Below are 14,324 nucleotides of genomic sequence, written 5' to 3' on the forward strand. Positions count from 1 at the left end.
TCCTTTCCACACCAGGCTCTATCGCTCGTAGTGTTACTTTCTGTCTTCATTTTTAAAACGAAACACAAAACCAAACCCACAATCGCTCCGCTCCTCCCACAACAGGGGGTGGACTTCCGACACTGGCCTGGTTTTCCTGTGGCGCTTTATTAAAACAACAAAAGATAACAGTATGTCTCTGTCATTATCAACTGCTTGTGTTGGTGTAGCTTTGAAATTGTTTATTGAGGTCCCGCAACGTTTGGGGTGTAATGCAGAGTAATGTAAAAGTAAAGTAACTAATTACATTCTCCAGGAAGTAATAAGTAAAGTGTTTAGTTACTTTTGATATGAGTAACAAGTACAATGTAAGACATTACTTTTTGTGAGTAACGACCCCAACACTGCTCTTTTCCTTCTCTTTTGGCTTGTTTGTTTGTTGTTGAAGGAGATACAAAGTTTGAGAGTGTCTCGTTTTATTTCTGAAATATAACTCCCAGAAAGTATGGTCTTTGTGTTCTTGAAATTGAATAACCTCAAAAGAAAGAAATGGTCCAATGAATTGCCGAGGAAAAGTCTAGCCGCTGTATTCTGGAATGAAGAAAAAAATGAAATGACAAGGGCAATCAAAGCAAGTAAGACAGTAGGCTGTGTGGCATACGCTAGCCAGAAATCGAACGCAACTCACAAGAACAGGAACCTTGTATGATACCACTACACCACTGGCGCTGCGGGGAAGCTCTAGATTCTGTCACCGAAGCAAATGCACAAGACATATAAAACGCGTCCCCTGGGGCACAATGGTCTTTTAATAATTATCTGTAATAATCTGCAGTCCAACTGCTTAATACGTACCTAGCTAATCACTACATCACAGGCGCATGGTTGTCATTCAGGGAAAATATGTGTTCACGAATGTTCATCGGAGTGGTTGTCATGCTAAGAGGTCAGTTGGAGTAGAGGTAGCTGGCCATGCCGTGCCTCGTTGGCGCAGTAGGTAGCGCGTCAGTCTCATAATCTGAAGGTGGTGAGTTCGACCCTCACACGGGGCAAGCACTCTTCCTTTATCTTTGAGTTGTACCACACTGATCTCCAGCTGCAGAAAAAAGGCGCACACCTGTGCAATAAAGTGGTTGCTTGCGATGTCTGAAGAAATTCTTGGCAAAATGCCAAATCCTGGGATGTTACAAGGGACCTTTAGATGTTCAGTCTATCGCTCCCCCAACTGAGCTATTTCGGCCATTGGTGAGATGATGTCGTGATCCCAAAAGTCAAAGTGAAGGAAGCCCTGGCAGAACACAGTCATTGAAAAGTTCATTGTTTTCCATGACGTCGGCAACGACTCAATTTGATCACCGCAACACATGTCGGGATGGCCGAGTGGTGTAAGGTGCTGCGTGCAGGTCATCGTCTCCTGTAGAGGCTTGGCTTTGAATCCCACCTCTGACAAGGGTCCTTTTACCACTCAGGAGCACACACTTACCCGTGCTGGCGACAAGGACAACAAGAGTTGAGGACTGTGTTGAAAACGACATTACACAAAGAATTCAATGTTGAAAGAAATACATCAATACATAAATCAATGGACATGTATTTATTCATTGATTGATTGACTTCAACATGTCTTAATTTAGTCGCTGTACCCACAAAGCAACACTCAGCATAGTGGAGGCTATAGCTCGGCGTTATTGCGTGTACCTTACATGTATCACCCCTGGCACCTGGCCCTGATAACTCCCTACTTTTTGACCACAGTCTGTCTGTGACTTCAACCCGAGAAGTAAAAATGATGCACATGGGCGCTTGCAATCTCGTTGTTTCAATCACTTATCACAGTGGATGCGTACACACGGTGTTTCTCGGAGATTGCTGGGACAGTAACGAATGTGTTCCTTGCTTTACATGTCATCTAGCGCACAGTAGCTTTTTCTCCTTCTTTTTGCCCATATCATCCACATATTGTGCCTTTGGGGAACGCCTCCGAAACAGATTTAGAATGCCCTGAGATTCAAGAAACGACAGTGCAACTCTTTTCCAGGGTTGTGGGTAACGCGTTACTAAGTAACGCATTACAGTAATGTTATTACTTTTGGTAGTAACGAGTAACATAACATGGTATGGTTCCAAAAGGAGTAATAATATTACAGTTACTGATTCCTTTTTTTTGTTCTCGTTACTTCATTACACATTGTAACGATATGGTCTTAATAAGGACGATAAGGACGTCTATGTCGTACATTAAAAATATTAGAAAAACTGTCGTTTGCAGTTACAAATCTGTAGTAAGAGTAATAAGTTAAAGGAGTCAAGTTGAGACATTTAAGATGCAGATCTACTAGCACATATCTTGATGATGATTACAATAATAACAATAATAAAAATAAATAGCAAAGATGTATTTTAGTGTTGCACGTTTTCTTATGGTAACGTAATGCTTGTCTGAGTATAATGTTGTCTATACACATTTAGCTACTGCTAATATCTCTTAACAGAAACGTGTATTTATTATGCTGTCTCCAATCATCTAAAGCACAAAGAATAAAACAGCCACAAAAGTCCTTTCCACACCAGGCTCTATCGCTCGTAGTGTTGCTTTCTGTCTTCATTTTTAAAACGAAACACAAAACCAAACCCACAATCGCTCCGCTCCTCCCACAACAGGGGGTGGGCTTCCGACACTGGCCTGGTTTTCCTGTGGCGCTTTATTAAAACAACAAAAGATAACAGTATGTCTCTGTCATTATCAACTGCTTGTGTTGGTGTAGCTTTGAAATTGTTTATTGAGGTCCCGCAACGTTTGGGGTGTAATGCAGAGTAATGTAAAAGTAAAGTAACTAATTACATTCTCCAGGAAGTAATAAGTAAAGTGTTTAGTTACTTTTGATATGAGTAACGAGTACAATGTAAGACATTACTTTTTGTGAGAAACGACCCCAACACTGCTCTTTTCCTTCTCTTTTGGTTTGTTTGTTTGTTGTTGAAGGAGATACAAAGTTTGAGAGTGTCTCGTTTTATTTCTGAAATATAACTCCCAGAAAGTATGGTCTTTGTGTTCTTGAAATTGAATAACCTCAAAAGAAAGAAATGGTCCAATGAATTGCCGAGGAAAAGTCTAGCCGCTGTATTCTGGAATGAAGAAAAAAATGAAATGACAAGGGCAATCAAAGCAAGTAAGACAGTAGGCTGTGTGGCATACGCTAGCCAGAAATCGAACGCAACTCACAAGAACAGGAACCTTGTATGATACCACTACACCACTGGCGCTGCGGGGAAGCTCTAGATTCTGTCACCGAAGCAAATGCACAAGACATATAAAACGCGTCCCCTGGGGCACAATGGTCTTTTAATAATTATCTGTAATAATCTGCAGTCCAACTGCTTAATACGTACCTAGCTAATCACTACATCACAGGCGCATGGTTGTCATTCGGGGAAAATATGTGTTCACGAATGTTCATCGGAGTGGTTGTCATGCTAAGAGGTCAGTTGGAGTAGAGGGAGCTGGCCATGCCGTGCCTCGTTGGCGCAGTAGGTAGCGCGTCAGTCTCATAATCTGAAGGTGGTGAGTTCGACCCTCACACGGGGCAAGCACTCTTCCTTTATCTTTGAGTTCTACCACACTGATCTCCAGCTGCAGAAAAAAGGCGCACACCTGTGCAATAAAGTGGTTGCTTGCGATGTCTGAAGAAATTCTTGGCAAAATGCCAAATCCTGGGATGTTACAAGGGACCTTTAGATGTTCAGTCTATTGCTCCCCCAACTGAGCTATTTCGGCCATTGGTGAGATGACGTCGTGATCCCAAAAGTCAAAGTGAAGGAAGCCCTGGCAGAACACAGTCATTGAAAAGTTCATTGTTTTCCATGACGTCGGCAACGACTCAATTTGATCACTGCAGCACAAGTCAGGATGGCCGAGTGGTGTAAGGTGCTGCGTGCAGGTCATCGTCTCCTGTAGATGCTTGGCTTTGAATCCCACCTCTGACAAGGGTCCTTTTACCACTCAGGAGCACACACTTACCCGTGCTGGCGACAAGGACAACAAGAGTTGAGGACTGTGTTGAAAACGACATTACACAAAGAATTCAATGTTGAAAGAAATACATCAATACATAAATCAATGGACATGTATTTATTCATTGATTGATTGACTTCAACATGTCTTAATTTAGTCGCTGTACCCACAAAGCAACACTCAGCATAGTGGAGGCTATAGCTCGGCGTTATTGCGTGTACCTTACATGTATCACCCCTGGCACCTGGCCCTGATAACTCCCTACTTTTTGACCACAGTCTGTCTGTGACTTCAACCCGAGAAGTAAAAATGATGCACATGGGCGCTTGCAATCTCGTTGTTTCAATCACATATCACAGTGGATGCGTACACACGGTGTTTCTCGGAGATTGCTGGGACATTAACGAATGTGTTCCTTGCTTTACATGTCATCTAGCGCACAGTAGCTTTTTCTCCTTCTTTTTGCCCATATCATCCACATATTGTGCCTTTGGGAAACGCCTCCGAAACAGATTTAGAATGCCCTGAGATTCAAGAAACGACAGTGCAACTCTTTCCAGGGTTGTGGGTAACGCGTTACTAAGTCTGAGTTGTAGAACCACGTGGGAAATTAGTGGAGAAGTCGCGGAGATAAAGCAAATAGAACTTTAATGGAGCCGGCTCGGAAGCTCCACGTCAGAAATAATTCCTTCAGTGAGACTTAATGTTTACAAACATGAGTACAACTTTATAGGAAAAATGACGTAACATCTTATGGCCGTTCATCCAATCAGAAGATACAGGTCCGGGTCCGTTTTACGATCTGTCCTCCCGTGAAGAGGTGATGGATCCAAAGCAGATGTCCGTCTTTGATGTGCACTAGGAAGATGCGATCCCACGGTCGTCATTTACCTAGTGTCAATCGTTCTTTAACAGAAACAATTCCTGCCTATCTGGAGAAACGATTAAGTCATAAACAAATTCTCAGGAGACAGCTCTAGGCTATTTCGGCACTGTGTAATCTTTCATTACTGACAGGAGTTTCTAACAAATCGACCTTGTTGACCCTTTACTTGTCCTGCTAAATCGAATGTGCTCAGTCTGTATACAAAACTACTTCTAATGCTAGTATTAATATAAAACATTATATAATAATCACAAAACACTTTCTTCAACTTCCAAAAAGAGTCTTCAGAGAGTTAGTTGAAAATGCATGGGTATATTTTAAGAATATACTACACGAGGCTCAGGAACAATTTGTACCAAAACTTAGCAAATTGAGGAACAAAAAACATTGGCCAAAATGGTTTAATAGAGGTATGCAAAAAATATAAAGAGGAAGACAATGTTGTATAGCACATACAAAAGGGATGGTGACGAAACAAAATACATAGAATATGTTGAGCTGCAAAGAGATCTTAAGAAAGGGATCAGGAAAGCAAAGAGGGAATTAGAAAGAAAAATAGCTCTTGGAGCTCAAACCAATGCAAAGAGCTTTTTTCAATATCACAACAGCAAGCGGTTAATAAAGGAGGAGGTGAAACAGATAAAGGGCAAAAACGGAGGTATCTTGGAAAACGAACAAGATGTGGCACATATTCTAAATGAGTATTTCACAGAGGTTTTTACAAAAGAAAAAACAGATGACATGCCACAGGTTGACAATCAGTCCAGTCAATCCCTAAGAGAGATCAGGATAAATGAGCAGGAGGTACTAAAGGGACTAGCAGAATTAAAAACAAACAAATCACCTGGGCCAGATGGGATATTTCCAACAGTACTTCAAGAAAATAGGTGGCTCAGCAGATACAATCTTGGCAGCACAGGCTATTCAGAGGAACTTAGATAATATTCAGTTGTGGGCTGACACCTGGCAAATGCAATTCAATGTGGACAAGTGCAAGGTAATACATGCAGGTAACAAAAATGTCCACTATAATTACACTATGGGAGGTACAAATCTACATGAAGTAACGCATGAGAAAGACCTAGGAGTCTATGTGGACTCCTCACTTTCTCCATCCAAGCAATGTGGGGAAGCAATAAAGAAGGCAAACAGAATGCTAGGGTATATTGTCAAAAGTGTAGAATTTAAAACAAGGGCAGTCATGTTAAGACTGTACAATGCGCTAGTTAGACCTCATCTGGAATACTGTGTACAGTTCTGGGCACCACACTTCAAAAAGGATATTGCTGCCTTAGAGGCAGTTCAGAGGAGAGCAACCAGACTTATTCCAGGTCTTCAAGGGAAAGTCCTACTCGGAGAGACTGAGAGAACTGAACCTTTTCACCCTGGTACAGAGGAGACTACCCGGGGACAGAAATGGAAATTGGGCTTCAAGGCATTCAAAACGGAAAACAGGAGACACTTCTTTACACAGAGAGTAGTCACAATCTGGAATAAACTACCCAGCGATGTGGTTGAAGCTGAAAGTTTGGGAACATTTAAAAATGGTCTGGAATGGATCCTTGGATCACTTCGATATTAATGAACACCAAACGAGCAAGATGGGTCGAATGGTCCCCTCTCGTTTGTTAACTCCCTTATGTTCTTAAAAGTGTCTGAAGCAGCATGAAAGAGCACACAAGGCAGCTGAGAACAGACAGAGAGGGGAGTGTATATTGCGTTGGCCGGTAATCGAACCCGCGTCAACTGCTTGGAAGGCAGCTATGCTAATCACTATACCACCAACGCTTAGAAACTGCTTCCCCACAATATCTCACTGTGGTAGAACATGATTCCAGGATTGCAAAGTGGCAGGCAATTTGTTTTCCAAATTGCAATCGGTGAACATTTGGGAAGCCCTGCGATATCTGCAGTTTCCTGTTCCTGAGTGCGGAAGGAAAATGTCCATTAGCATCTTTCCAGATTGCACTTTATTCAGACCTTTCCGAAATGAAACAAAACCAAAGTTGAAACATAGCAGAGGATGGTTTCGATCCATCGACCTCTGGGTTATGGGCCCAGCACGCTTCCGCTGCGCCACTCTGCTCCTTGGGCACTCATCCACCTGTTAACGTCACAGCCACTCCTATATTGCATATTGCAAGCAATACAAGTTTGCAAAGCCCTGCGTTATTTCCACTTTCCTGTTCAAGACTGCACACCGAGCTTCTCCATGCGCTGGAGCAGCTTTCCAGGTTTCAGTGCCTTCACATTTCACCCTGTATGTGCTGTGGGAAGCATCATGTCAATTGTTTTGAACTAAGCGGATCGGGGCTCAGTCTGAGCTCAGATCCGAGCTTAAAAATGACAGTGCTTCTGAGCAGCTGGGACTCAAAGCCACACTCCCTGGCTTAGGAACCCAGTGTCTGATCCACTAGGACACGGGGGCTCAGCCAGACAGTATCGGAAAATGGAAATAAATAAATAAATAAATAAATAAATAAAAAGATGCTGCGCGTTACACAATAGACACCAGGTAAAGAAGTGAATAGTTACAGGAACTGTCACGTAAGCTCCTCAACTTGAAATGGGCACATACGAACTCCTGTGAAATAACACGAGATGGATAACTACCCCTTCTCTGCTGCAGCAGAATGTGACTACCTATTGCGCAGATTACAATCAAATCAAGAAAGAGAGCGGGCTGATAATAACCTCAAAAGAAAGAAATGAAAATTCAGTCAATTGCTAAAGAAGAGTCTTGCCGCTGCATTCTGGAATGAAGAAAAGAATGAAATGACAAGTACAATCAAATCAAGAAAGAGAGCGGGCTGTGTCGGATGCGCCAGCCGGGAATCGAACCAGAGTCACAAGAATGGGACTCTTGTATGATACCACTACACCACTGGCGCTGCTGGGGAAGCTCTGGCTTGCGTCCTTGAAGCAAATTCATAGAAAGCGTCCCATGTGGCAAGATGATGTCTTAATGATTATTTTTATTAGTCTGTTGTCGATCTGCTTAATACGTACCTAGCCAATCACTACATCACAGGTGCAGAGACAATCAGTATGAAGGCGAACACGATTTCGTTAACGTGTGCCCATTTACAAGTTTAATGAATGTATACATAAATAAAGCAGATCTGGGTTTTCCTCTGAAACATTAAGGACTGGTTTCATAAATGCGTCCATAAGTCCATAAACGCCACGAGTGCAACTCTATTGTAGCTGCTGTTACTGTACAATTCATCGTGATACGTGTGTGTTTTATTTCAGCTGTAACTCGCCCTGGTTAAGCACGTCTACGGTGTAATTTAAAAATATTACAGAAATTGTCGATTGCAGTTACAAATCTGTAGTAAGAGTAATACGTTAAGGGAGTCAAGTTCAGCAATTTAAAATACAAATCTACTAGCACATATCTTGATAAAAATTACAATAATAACAATAATAATAATACATAGCAAATATTTATTTTAGTGTTGCACATGGAAAGTTTTCTTACAGTAACTTCTGAATATAATGTTGTCTATACCCTTTTAGCTATTCGTAATATCTCTTAACAGAAACGTGTATTTATTATGCTGTCTCCCATCATCTAAAGCACAAAGAATAAAACAGCCACAAAAGTCCTTTCCACACCAGGCTCTATCGCTCGTAGTGTTACTTTCTGTCTTCATTTTTAAAACGAAACACAAAACCAAACCCACAATCGCTCCGCTCCTCCCACAACAGGGGGTGGACTTCCGACACTGGCCTGGTTTTCCTGTGGCGCTTTATTAAAACAACAAAAGATAACAGTATGTCTCTGTCATTATCAACTGCTTGTGTTGGTGTAGCTTTGAAATTGTTTATTGAGGTCCCGCAACGTTTGGGGTGTAATGCAGAGTAATGTAAAAGTAAAGTAACTAATTACATTCTCCAGGAAGTAATAAGTAAAGTGTTTAGTTACTTTTGATATGAGTAACAAGTACAATGTAAGACATTACTTTTTGTGAGTAACGACCCCAACACTGCTCTTTTCCTTCTCTTTTGGCTTGTTTGTTTGTTGTTGAAGGAGATACAAAGTTTGAGAGTGTCTCGTTTTATTTCTGAAATATAACTCCCAGAAAGTATGGTCTTTGTGTTCTTGAAATTGAATAACCTCAAAAGAAGGAAATGGTCCAATGAATTGCCGAGGAAAAGTCTAGCCGCTGTATTCTGGAATGAAGAAAAAAATGAAATGACAAGGGCAATCAAAGCAAGTAAGACAGTAGGCTGTGTGGCATACGCTAGCCAGAAATCGAACGCAACTCACAAGAACAGGAACCTTGTATGATACCACTACACCACTGGCGCTGCGGGGAAGCTCTAGATTCTGTCACCGAAGCAAATGCACAAGACATATAAAACGCGTCCCCTGGGGCACAATGGTCTTTTAATAATTATCTGTAATAATCTGCAGTCCAACTGCTTAATACGTACCTAGCTAATCACTACATCACAGGCGCATGGTTGTCATTCAGGGAAAATATGTGTTCACGAATGTTCATCGGAGTGGTTGTCATGCTAAGAGGTCAGTTGGAGTAGAGGTAGCTGGCCATGCCGTGCCTCTTTGGCGCAGTAGGTAGCGCGTCAGTCTCATAATCTGAAGGTGGTGAGTTCGACCCTCACACGGGGCAAGCACTCTTCCTTTATCTTTGAGTTCTACCACACTGATCTCCAGCTGCAGAAAAAAGGCGCACACCTGTGCAATAAAGTGGTTGCTTGCGCTGTCTGAAGAAATTCTTGGCAAAATGCCAAATCCTGGGATGTTACAAGGGACCTTTAGATGTTCAGTCTATCGCTCCCCCAACTGAGCTATTTCGGCCATTGGTGAGATGACGTCGTGATCCCAAAAGTCAAAGTGAAGGAAGCCCTGGCAGAACAGTCATTGAAAAGTTCATTGTTTTCCATGACGTCGGCAACGACTCAATTTGATCACCGCAACACATGTCGGGATGGCCGAGTGGTGTAAGGTGCTGCGTGCAGGTCATCGTCTCCTGTAGAGGCTTGGCTTTGAATCCCACCTCTGACAAGGGTCCTTTTACCACTCAGGAGCACACACTTACCCGTGCTGGCGACAAGGACAACAAGAGTTGAGGACTGTGTTGAAAACGACATTACACAAAGAATTCAATGTTGAAAGAAATACATCAATACATAAATCAATGGACATGTATTTATTCATTGATTGATTGACTTCAACATGTCTTAATTTAGTCGCTGTACCCACAAAGCAACACTCAGCATAGTGGAGGCTATAGCTCGGCGTTATTGCGTGTACCTTACATGTATCACCCCTGGCACCTGGCCCTGATAACTCCCTACTTTTTGACCACAGTCTGTCTGTGACTTCAACCCGAGAAGTAAAAATGATGCACATGGGCGCTTGCAATCTCGTTGTTTCAATCACATATCACAGTGGATGCGTACACACGGTGTTTCTCGGAGATTGCTGGGACAGTAACGAATGTGTTCCTTGCTTTACATGTCATCTAGCGCACAGTAGCTTTTTCTCCTTCTTTTTGCCCATATCATCCACATATTGTGCCTTTGGGGAACGCCTCCGAAACAGATTTAGAATGCCCTGAGATTCAAGAAACGACAGTGCAACTCTTTTCCAGGGTTGTGGGTAACGCGTTACTAAGTAACGCATTACAGTAATGTTATTACTTTTGGTAGTAACGAGTAACATAACGTGGTATGGTTCCAAAAGGAGAAATAATATTACAGTTACTGATTCCTTTTTTTTGTTCTCGTTACTGCATTACACATTGTAACGATATGGTCTAAATAAGGACGATAAGGACGTCTATGTCGTACAATAAAAATATTAGAAAAACTGTCGTTTGCAGTTACAAATCTGTAGTAAGAGTAATAAGTTAAAGGAGTCAAGTTGAGACATTTAAGATGCAGATCTACTAGCACATATCTTGATGATGATTACAATAATAACAATAATAAAAATAAATAGCAAAGATGTATTTTAGTGTTGCACGTTTTCTTATGGTAACGTAATGCTTGTCTGAGTATAATGTTGTCTATACACATTTAGCTACTGCTAATATCTCTTAACAGAAACGTTTATTTATTATGCTGTCTCCAATCATCTAAAGCACAAAGAATAAAACAGCCACAAAAGTCCTTTCCACACCAGGCTCTATCGCTCGTAGTGTTGCTTTCTGTCTTCATTTTTAAAACGAAACACAAAACCAAACCCACAATCGCTCCGCTCCTCCCACAACAGGGGGTGGGCTTCCGACACTGGCCTGGTTTTCCTGTGGCGCTTTATTAAAACAACAAAAGATAACAGTATGTCTCTGTCATTATCAACTGCTTGTGTTGGTGTAGCTTTGAAATTGTTTATTGAGGTCCCGCAACGTTTGGGGTGTAATGCAGAGTAATGTAAAAGTAAAGTAACTAATTACATTATCCAGGAAGTAATATGTAAAGTGTTTAGTTACTTTTGATTTGAGTAACGAGTACAATGTAAGACATTACTTTTTGTGAGTAACGACCCCAAACACTGCTCTTTTCCTTCTCTTTTGGCTTGTTTGTTTGTTGTTGAAGGAGATACAAAGTTTGAGAGTGTCTCGTTTTATTTCTGAAATATAACTCCCAGAAAGTATGGTCTTTGTGTTCTTGAAATTGAATAACCTCAAAAGAAAGAAATGGTCCAATGAATTGCCAAGGAAAAGTCTAGCCGCTGTATTCTGGAATGAAGAAAAAAATGAAATGACAAGGGCAATGAAAGCAAGTAAGACAGTAGGCTGTGTGGCATACGCTAGCCAGAAATCGAACGCAACTCACAAGAACAGGAACCTTGTATGATACCACTACACCACTGGCGCTGCGGGGAAGCTCTAGATTCTGTCACCGAAGCAAATGCACAAGACATATAAAACGCGTCCCCTGGGGCACAATGGTCTTTTAATAATTATCTGTAATAATCTGCAGTCGAACTGCTTAATACGTACCTAGCTAATCACTACATCACAGGCGCATGGTTGTCATTCGGGGAAAATATGTGTTCACGAATGTTCATCGGAGTGGTTGTCATGCTAAGAGGTCAGTTGGAGTAGAGGGAGCTGGCCATGCCGTGCCTCGTTGGCGCAGTAGGTAGCGCGTCAGTCACATAATCTGAAGGTGGTGAGTTCGACCCTCACACGGGGCAAGCACTCTTCCTTTATCTTTGAGTTCTACCACACTGATCTCCAGCTGCAGAAAAAAGGTGCACACCTGTGCAATAAAGTGGTTGCTTGCGCTGTCTGAAGAAATTCATGGCAAAATGCCAAATCCTGGGATGGAACAAGGGACCTTTAGATGTTCAGTCTATCGCTCCCCCAACTGAGCTATTTCGGCCATTGGTGAGATGACGTCGTGATCCCAAAAGTCAAAGTGAAGGAAGCCCTGGCAGAACACAGTCATTGAAAAGTTCATTGTTTTCCATGACGTCGGCAACGACTCAATTTGATCACTGCAGCACAAGTCAGGATGGCCGAGTGGTGTAAGGTGCTGCGTCTCCTGTAGATGCTTGGCTTTGAATCCCACCTCTGACAAGGGTCCTTTTACCACTCAGGAGCACACACTTACCCGTGCTGGCGACAAGGACAACAAGAGTTGAGGACTGTGTTGAAAACGACATTACACAAAGAATTCAATGTTGAAAGAAATACATCAATACATAAATCAATGGACATGTATTTATTCATTGATTGATTGACTTCAACATGTCTTAATTTAGTCGCTGTACCCACAAAGCAACACTCAGCATAGTGGAGGCTATAGCTCGGCGTTATTGCGTGTACCTTACATGTATCACCCCTGGCAACCGGCCCTGATAACTCCCTACTTTTTGACCACAGTCTGTCTGTGACTTGAACCCGAGAAGTAAAAATGATGCACATGGGCGCTTGCAATCTCGTTGTTTCAATCACATATCACAGTGGATGCGTACACACGGTGTTTCTCGGAGATTGCTGGGACAGTAACGAATGTGTTCCTTGCTTTACATGTCATCTAGCGCACAGTAGCTTTTTCTCCTTCTTTTTGCCCATATCATCCACATATTGTGCCTTTGGGGAACGCCTCCGAAACAGATTTAGAATGCCCTGAGATTCAAGAAACGACAGTGCAACTCTTTTCCAGGGTTGTGGGTAACGCGTTACTAAGTCTGAGTTGTAGAACCACGTGGGAAATTAGTGGAGAAGTCGCGGAGATAAAGCAAATAGAACTTTAATGGAGCCGGCTCGGAAGCTCCACGTCAGAAATAATTCCTTCAGTGAGACTTAATGTTTACAAACATGAGTACAACTTTATAGGAAAAATGACGTAACATCTTATGGCCGTTCATCCAATCAGAAGATACAGGTCCGGGTCCGTTTTACGATCTGTCCTCCCGTGAAGAGGTGATGGATCCAAAGCAGATGTCCGTCTTTGATGTGCACTAGGAAGATGCGATCCCACGGTCGTCATTTACCTAGTGTCAATCGTTCTTTAACAGAAACAATTCCTGCCTATCTGGAGAAACGATTAAGTCATAAACAAATTCTCAGGAGACAGCTCTAGGCTATTTCGGCACTGTGTAATCTTTCATTACTGACAGGAGTTTCTAACAAATCGACCTTGTTGACCCTTTACTTGTCCTGCTAAATCGAATGTGCTCAGTCTGTATACAAAACTACTTCTAATGCTAGTATTAATATAAAACATTATATAATAATCACAAAACACTTTCTTCAACTTCCAAAAAGAGTCTTCAGAGAGTTAGTTGAAAATGCATGGGTATATTTTAAGAATATACTACACGAGGCTCAGGAACAATTTGTACCAAAACTTAGCAAATTGAGGAACAAAAAACATTGGCCAAAATGGTTTAATAGAGGTATGCAAAAAATATAAAGAGGAAGACAATGTTGTATAGCACATACAAAAGGGATGGTGACGAAACAAAATACATAGAATATGTTGAGCTGCAAAGAGATCTTAAGAAAGGGATCAGGAAAGCAAAGAGGGAATTAGAAAGAAAAATAGCTCTTGGAGCTCAAACCAATGCAAAGAGCTTTTTTCAATATCACAACAGCAAGCGGTTAATAAAGGAGGAGGTGAAACAGATAAAGGGCAAAAACGGAGGTATCTTGGAAAACGAACAAGATGTGGCACATATTCTAAATGAGTATTTCACAGAGGTTTTTACAAAAGAAAAAACAGATGACATGCCACAGGTTGACAATCAGTCCAGTCAATCCCTAAGAGAGCTCAGGATAAATGAGGAGGAGGTACTAAAGGGACTAGCAGAATTAAAAACAAACAAATCACCTGGGCCAGATGGGATATTTCCAACAGTACTTCAAGAAAATAGGTGGCTCAGCAGATACAATCTTGGCAGCACAGGCTATTCAGAGGAACTTAGATAATATTCAGTTGTGGGCTGACACCTGGCAAATG

General features: G+C 41.8%; 5 non-coding genes across 5 annotated transcripts; 4 read left to right on the forward strand and 1 right to left on the reverse strand.

Moving 5' to 3' along the window:
* Positions 1–958: 958 nt before the first annotated feature.
* Positions 959–1,031, forward strand: trnam-cau (transfer RNA methionine (anticodon CAU)). The gene has a single exon. It is a non-coding gene; the product is annotated as a tRNA-Met (tRNA).
* Positions 1,032–3,493: 2,462 nt separating this feature from the next.
* trnam-cau (transfer RNA methionine (anticodon CAU)) lies at positions 3,494–3,566 on the forward strand. The gene has a single exon. It is a non-coding gene; the product is annotated as a tRNA-Met (tRNA).
* Positions 3,567–6,891: 3,325 nt separating this feature from the next.
* On the reverse strand, positions 6,892–6,963 carry trnam-cau (transfer RNA methionine (anticodon CAU)). Its single transcript has one exon. It is a non-coding gene; the product is annotated as a tRNA-Met (tRNA).
* Positions 6,964–9,444: 2,481 nt separating this feature from the next.
* Positions 9,445–9,517, forward strand: trnam-cau (transfer RNA methionine (anticodon CAU)). Its single transcript has one exon. It is a non-coding gene; the product is annotated as a tRNA-Met (tRNA).
* Positions 9,518–11,978: 2,461 nt separating this feature from the next.
* On the forward strand, positions 11,979–12,051 carry trnam-cau (transfer RNA methionine (anticodon CAU)). The gene has a single exon. It is a non-coding gene; the product is annotated as a tRNA-Met (tRNA).
* The last annotated feature ends 2,273 nt before the right edge of the window (positions 12,052–14,324 follow it).

This window comes from Amia ocellicauda, chromosome 14 (assembly GCF_036373705.1).
Source record: "Amia ocellicauda isolate fAmiCal2 chromosome 14, fAmiCal2.hap1, whole genome shotgun sequence".
Classification (NCBI taxonomy): domain Eukaryota; kingdom Metazoa; phylum Chordata; class Actinopteri; order Amiiformes; family Amiidae; genus Amia; species Amia ocellicauda.